The 6000-nt window shown below is 38.0% G+C and overlaps 1 protein-coding gene across 7 annotated transcripts in view; it reads left to right on the top strand.

The window, feature by feature from the left end:
• SPOCK3 (SPARC (osteonectin), cwcv and kazal like domains proteoglycan 3) overlaps positions 1-6000 on the top strand; it is a 547888-nt gene that overhangs the window by 351787 nt on the left and 190101 nt on the right. The window lies entirely within an intron of this gene.

Raw genomic sequence — 6000 nt, 5'->3', positions numbered from 1 at the left:
GCTCCAATCATACATTTTTAATAGCAACGTTGTTAATAACATTTTCTTTTATAAATTTTAGTCTACAGCCTGAACCTATACCATCCTGATCCTATGTGACCTCTTCTGATCTAGGAAGCTAAGCAGGGCTGGGCCTGATTAGTAATTGGATGGAACGCTGACTAAGAATACTTTTTTGGATTCATAGAGTTACAATTTATTTCTTATGGTATTTTGCTTTAATGCTCAAACTCCTGACATACAATATAGGAATCACTTAAAGTAAATAGTATTCACTTTAGATTTCATAAGTTCCATGTAGGGCTTTCCAGCTTTCATGTAATATTCTCTCACTGAAAGATAATTTACTGCAGTCAGCTAATACCATCTGTCCTTTGCTAAGGCCCATGTCATAACATGATAAAAGTAGCCTTGTTTCCTGAAAAGTTTTGACCACTAGGGAAGAAATCATGACTTGGCAGTCATGTCTTAAGAAAGAATTCTACCACAACTCTGGCAGAATTTTTAAAAGCCAATGATTTGGGACATGAAATAGTAGGTGTATTGAGTTGAGGAGAAATACATCAAGTTATTGTTAGTTGAGATATTCTACAGAATATCTCCTCTCACTTGAAATATATATATATATATACACACACACACACACACACACATAGACTTGAATTATTTTAGGTTCTGGGGTACATGTGCAGAACATGCAGGATTGTTGCATAGGCACCTACAGGGAAATGTGGTTTGCTGCCTCCATCTCCCCATCACCTATATCTGGCATTTCTCCCGACATAATCCCTCCCCAACCTGCCTACACCCCCCATCCCTACCCTATTGCTCCCCAACAGACCTCAGTGTGTGATGTTCCCCTCCCTGTGTCCATGGGTTCTCATTGTTCAACACCCACCTATGAGTGAGAACATGCAGTGTTTGATTTTCTGTTCATGTGTCAGTTCGCTGAGAATGATGGTTTCCAGATTCATCCATGTCCCTACAAAGGGCACAAATTCATTGTTTTTTATGGCTGCATAGTATTCCATGGAGTACATGTGCCACATTGTCCTTGTCCAGCCTATCATCGATGGGCATTTGGGTTGGTTCTAGGTCTTTGCTATTGTAAACACGCATGAGTCTTTATAATAGAATGATTTACATGCATAATGAACATACATGTGCATGTGTCTTTATAATAGAACAATTTATAATCCTTTGGATATATACCAAGCAATTGGATGGCTGGGACAAATGGAATTTCTATTTCTACTTCCTTGAGGAATCGCCAAACTGTCTTCCACAACGGATGAACTAATTTATACCCCCACCAACAGTGTAAAAGTATTCCTATTTCTCCACATCCTCTCCAGCATCTGTTGTCTCCAGATTTTTTAATGATTGCCACTGTAACTGGCATAAGATGGTATCTCAATGTGATTTTGATTTACATTGCTCTAATGACCAGTGATGATGAACATTTTTTCATATGTTTGTTGACCTTATAAATGTTTTCTTTTGAAAAGTATCTATTCATATTTTTCACCCACTGTTGAATGGGTTTTTTTGGTTTTTTCTTGTAAATCTGTTTTAATTAATTGTAGATTCTGGATATTACATATGGGTAGATTGCAAAAATGTTTTCTCATGTTGTTGGTTGCTGGTTCACTCTAATGAATGTTTCTTTTGCTGTTCAGAAGTTCTGGAGTTTAATTAGATCCCATTTGTCTATTTTGGCTTTTGTTGCCAATGCTTTTGGTGTTTTGGTCATGAAGTCCTTGCCTATGCCTATGTTCTGAATGGTTTTGCCTAGGTTTTCTTCTAGGTTTTCTTCTAGAGTTTTTATGGTGATAGGTCTTATGTTTAAGTCTTTAATCCATCAGAAGTTAATTTTAGTGTAAGGTGTCAGGAAGGGGTTCAGTTTCTGTTTTCTGTACATGGCTAGCCAGTTTTCCCAACACCGTTTATTAAATGGGGAATCCTTTCTCCATTGCTTGTTTTTGACAGATTTGTCAAAGATCGGATGGTTGTAGATGTGTGGCATTGCCTCTGAGGCCTCTGTCCTGTTTCATTTATCTTTATCTCTGTTTTGGTACCAGTACCATGCTGTTTGATTACTGTAGCCTTGTAGTATACTTTGAAGTCAGGTAGCGTGATGCCTCCAGCTTTGCTATTTTTGCTTAGAAGTGACTTGGCTATGCAAACTCTCTTTTGGTTCCTTGTGAAGTTTAAGGTGTTTTTTTTTTTTTTTTTCCAGTTCTGCAAACAGGGTAATAGGTAGCTTGATGGGGATATTGTTGAATCTATACATTACTTTGGGCAGTTTGGCCATTTTCACAGTACTGATTATTTCTAACCATGAGCATGGAATGTTTTTCCATCTGTTTGTGTCCTCTCTTGTTTCCTTTAGCAGTTGTTTGTAGTTCTCCTTGAAGACGTCATTTACATCCTTTCTTAGTTATATTCCTAGGTGTTTAATCTCTTTGTAGCAATTGTGAATGGCATTTCATTCTTGATTTGGCTCTCTTAAGCCAGTTATTGGTTTATAGGAATACTTTTGATTTCCGCACATTGATTTTGTATTCTGACACTTTGCTGAAGTTGCTTATCAGCTTAAGGAGATTTTGGGCTGAGACAATGGGGTCTTCTATATATACAATCATGTCATCTGCAAATAGAGACAATTTGACTTCCTCCTTTCCTAATTAAATACCCTTTATTTCTTTTTCTTCCCTGATTACTCTGGCTAGAACTTCCAATACTATATTTAATAAGAGTGGTGATAGAGGGCATCCTTGTCTAGTGCCAGATTTCAAAGGGAATGCTTCCAGTTTTTGCCCATTCAGCATGATATTGGCTCTAGATTTATCGTAAATAGCTTTTATTATTTTGAGATACATCCTGTCAATACCTAGTTTATTGAGAGTTTTTACCATAAAACGCTGTTGAATATTGTCAAAAGCCTTTTCTGCATCTATTGAGATAATCATGTGTTTTTGTCTTTGGTTCTGTTTATATGGTGGATTACGTTTATATACTTGCGTATGTTGAACCAGTCTTGTATCCCCAGGATGAAGCCTACTTGATCGTGATGGATAAGCTTTTGATGTGCTGTTGCAATCAGTTTGCCCGTATTGTATTGAAGATTTTTGCATCTATGTTCATCATGGATATTGGCCTGAAGTTTTCTTTTATTGTTGCATCTCTGTCGGGTTTTGTTTTCAGGATGATGTTGGTCTCATAAAATGATTTGGAAAGGATTCCGTCTTTTTGGATTGTTTGGAATAGTGTCAGAAGGAGTGGTGCCAGCTCCTCTTCTTATGTCTGGTAGAATTCGGCTGTGACCCCATTTGGACCTCGGCTTTTTTATTGGTTGGTAGGCGATTAATTGCTGCCTCAACTTCAGCCCATGTTACTCGTCTATACAGGGTTTTGACTTCTTCCTGGTTTAGGCTTGGGAGGGTGCCAGTGTCCAAGAATTTATCCATTTCTTCCAGATTTACTGGTTTACGTGCATAGAGATGTTTGTAGTAATCACTGGTCATAGTTTGTATTTCTGGGGAATCGGTAGTGGTATCCCCTTTATCGTTTTTTATTGCATCTATTTGATTATTCTGTCTTTTCTTTTTTATTAATCTGGCTAGTGGTCTGTCTATTTTGTTTTCTTTTCAAAAAGCCAGCTCCTGGATTTATTGATTTTTGAAGAGTTTTTTGTGTCTCTGTCTCTTTCAGTTCTGCTCTGATCTTAGTTATTTCTTGTCTTCTGCTAGCTTTTGAGCTCTGTTGATCTTGCTCCTCTAGCTCTTTCAATTTTCATGATAGGGTGTCAATTTTAGATTTTTCCTCACTTCTCATGTGGGCATTTATTGTTATAAATTTCCTTCTACACACTGCTATAAATGTGTCCCAGAGATTCTGGTATGTTGTGTCTTCATTCACATTGGTTTCGAAGAACATCTTTATTTCTGCCTTCATTTCATTGGTTATCCAGTCAACATTCAAGAGCCAGCTGTTCAGTTTCCATGAAGCTGTGTGGTTCTGAGTTACTTTCTTAATCCTGAGTTCTAATTTGATCGCACTCTGGTCTGAGAGACTATTATGATTTCCATTCTTTTGCATTTGCTGAGGAGTGATTTACTTCCAATTATGCGGTCAGTTTTAGAGTAGGTGTGATGTGGTGCTGAGAAGAACATATATACTGTGGATTTGGCGTCGAGAGTTCTGTAGATGTCTATTAGGTTTGCTTGGTCCAGATCTGAATTCAAGTCCTAGATATCCTTGCTAATTTTCTGTCTTGTTGATCTGTCTAATATTGACCGTGGAGTGTTAAAGTCTCCCACTATTATTGTATGGGAGTCTAAGTCTCTTTGTAGGTCGTTAAGAAATTGCTTTATGCATCTGGATGCTCCTGTATTGGGTGCATATATATTTAGGATCGGTGGCTATTCTTGTTGCATTGATACTTTTACCATTATGTAATGTCCTTCTTTGTCTCTTGTGATCTTTGTTGGTTTAAAATCTGTTTTATCAGAGACTAGGATTGCAACTCCAGCTTTTTTTTGCTCTCCATTTGCTTGGTAAATCTTCCTCCATCCCTTTTATTTCACCCTATGTGTGTCCTTGCTCATGAGATGGATTTCCTGACTACAGCACAGGGATGGGTTTTGACTTTTTATCCAATTTGCCAGCCTGGGCCTTTTGATTGGGGCATTTAGCCCACTTACATTTAAGGTTAATATTGTTATGTGTGAATTTGATCCTGCCATTTTGTTGCTAGCTGGTTGTTTTGAGCATTAGTTGACATATTTTCTTCATTGTGTCGATGCTCTTTAGCATTTGATACGTTTTTTGAGTGGCTGGTACTGGTTTTTCCTTTCTATGTTTAGGGCTTCTTTCAGGAGCTCTTGTAAAGCAGGCCTGGTGGAGACAAAATCTCTCAGCAATTACTTGTTTGTAAAGGATTTTATTTCTCCTTCGCTGATGGAGCTTAGTTTGTCTGGATACGAAACTCTTGATTGAAACTTCTTTTCTTTAAGGATGTTTAATATTGGCCTCCACTCTCTTCTGGCTTGTAGGGTTTCTGCTGACAGATCACCTTGCTCCCTATTTCAGCCTCCTTTTTTTTTTCAGTTGAGTCTGATGGGCTTCCCTTTGTGTGTAACCTGACCTTTCTCTCTAGCTGCCCTTAGCATTCTTTCCTTCATGTCAACCCTGGTGAATCTGACGATTATGTGCCTTGGGATTGCTCCTCTTGAGGAATATCTTTATGGTGTTCTCTGTATTTCCTGGAATTGAATGTTGGCCTACCTTGCTCGATTGGGTACATTCTCCTGGATAATAACCTCAAGAGGGTTTTCCAGCTTGGATTCGTTCTCTCCGTCACATTCAGGTACACCTATCAAATGTAGATTAGGTCTTTTCACATAATCCCATATTTCTTAGAGGCTTTGTTCATTTATTTTCACTCTTTTTTCTCTAATCTTCTCATTTCACTTCATTGAGTTGATCTTCAATCTCTGATATCCTTTCTTCTGCTTGGTTGATTTACCTATTGAAACTTGTGTATGCTTTGTGAAGTTCTCTTGTGTTTTTAGTTCCATCAATTCATTTATATCCTTTTCTATGCTGTTTGTTCTCATTGGCATTTTGTTAAACCTTTTTTCAAGGTTCTTAGTTACTTTGCATTGGGTTAGAACATGTTCTTTTAGCACAGAGAAGTTTGTCATTACCCACCCTCTGAAGCCTGTTTCTGTCAATTCATCAGACTCATTCTCCATCCAGCTTTGTTCCCTTGCTGGTGATGATTTGTGATCCCTTGGAGGAGGTGATAAATTCTGGTTTTGGGTGTTTTCATCCTTTTTGTGCTGGTTTCTTCCCATCTTTTTGGATTTATCTACCTGTGGTCTTTGTAGTTGGTGACTTTCAGATGGGGTCTCTGAGTGGACATTCATTTTGTTGATGATGAAGTTATTTCTTTCTGTTTTCTGGTTTTCCTTCTAACGGTCAGGCACCTCTGCT

This window comes from Cebus imitator, unplaced genomic scaffold (assembly GCF_001604975.1).
Source record: "Cebus imitator isolate Cc_AM_T3 unplaced genomic scaffold, Cebus_imitator-1.0 Scaffold462, whole genome shotgun sequence".
Classification (NCBI taxonomy): Eukaryota; Metazoa; Chordata; class Mammalia; order Primates; family Cebidae; genus Cebus; species Cebus imitator.
The sequence above is the reverse complement of the archived record's forward strand: the minus strand, read 5'-3'. Positions and strand labels throughout refer to the sequence as shown.